General features: G+C 41.0%; 1 protein-coding gene across 9 annotated transcripts in view; it reads left to right on the top strand.

The window, feature by feature from the left end:
• LOC111644331 (serine/threonine-protein kinase BRSK2-like) overlaps positions 1-1405 on the top strand; it is a 128804-nt gene that overhangs the window by 45167 nt on the left and 82232 nt on the right. The gene's annotated exons all lie outside the window — the stretch shown is intronic.

The raw sequence follows: 1405 nt of genomic DNA, 5'->3' as shown, positions 1-1405 counted from the left end.
CTCTCTCTCTCTCTCTCTCTCCCTCCCTCTCTCTCCTGTGGGTTAATTACTGTGAGTTGCTGCTTCCCCCTCAATCCTGTGAGTTACATAAAACCGAACTCATTAAAGTGAAGAGCTGAAGTTTTGCCGTTCTCTTGTCATGACAAGATTTCCTTCTTGATGGCACATTGGCAGCGCGGCAGAGTCGCGGCCATTAAACTGGCCTGAGCTGTCGAGAAGACTTTCCAGAGCTCGATATCACCGCTAAAGTCTCGTACGGCGCTGGATTGGTAATGGGACAGATACATAGGCCGTCAGCTGAAGAATGAATGTATGGCCGATTGACTTCTTTTCAACTACATAATAAACGCCTTTATATTTCTGCCTCGTCAGCGATTGAGGTTTGGAAAGATCATCAGTAGGAATTGAAACAAGAAAATATAAAATAAATCTGCTACAGACAAAACTACATTTATTTTAGGGCATTTTTTAATCTTTGCTTCTTTCCTTGTGAAATACTGGAGGGTTAAACTTTGACTTATTTCATGTATTTTTATGTTATAATTTTACACCAGTGGTTCCCAACCTGTGGGCCAGAAAATCATTTGCAAAACAGTACAATTTTGGTGAAAAGATGTAATTTAAAAAATATATAGATATATTTATATATATATATATAATGTTTTTAAATGTTACAAACATTAAAAAACCTCTTTCATCAAGGCCTATCACTGTGATAGGCCAATGACAGGAACTGTTATAGTGCCACTTTGCCACAGGATCACATCTTATACGTGTTTTCACTAGATACTTACACCTGTTTGATTCATGCTGAAAGATCACATCCATGGCAAGATCTGGAGAATCAAAACAGATCGCTGGTTAACAACAGGAGGAATTAAAAGTCCTGAATGTTATCTGAATATTGTTGGAAAAAAATATTGATTATAGCTCTAAAATCAGAATTTGACAGTCTGTGTCCTACACAACATGAAACAGCTCACCTGCAGCTCCACTGTGGCCACTGTCCGATGAGAAAGTGAGAATAGATTCAGGGAAAACCACTGATCTGAGACCAGATGTTGTGATCAGAAACAGAGCAGCTTGTGAATGTTGTGGAGTCGAAAGAGAGAGGAAAAAGCTCTGGTACACAGAGGCAGAGGAGTGTCGTTGGAAACCATAAAGGTGTGCTCAGTGAGGTGGAGGCTGGTCTGCATCTGTTACCTGTAGTGGGTGTAGGAGGGCGGAGCCCAAAGCAGGAAGTGCAGAACATGGCAGACAAGGCAGACAAGGCAGCCAGTCCCAGGTGAGTGCAGAACTCATGATGCTAGCTGCCTTAAACATGCTGTTTGTTCGGTTCAGTATGCTAGTTATCTTAGCACATGGTTAGCATGCTAATTAGCTTAGCAAGCTAGTTATATAAGCA

Source organism: Seriola lalandi, unplaced genomic scaffold, assembly GCF_002814215.2.
Source record: "Seriola lalandi dorsalis isolate HSWRI2012SDOR001 ecotype SW California unplaced genomic scaffold, Sedor1 jcf7180002054929, whole genome shotgun sequence".
NCBI lineage: Eukaryota > Metazoa > Chordata > Actinopteri > Carangiformes > Carangidae > Seriola > Seriola lalandi.
Note: the sequence above shows the minus strand (reverse complement) of the source record. Positions and strands in the feature narration are given on the sequence as shown.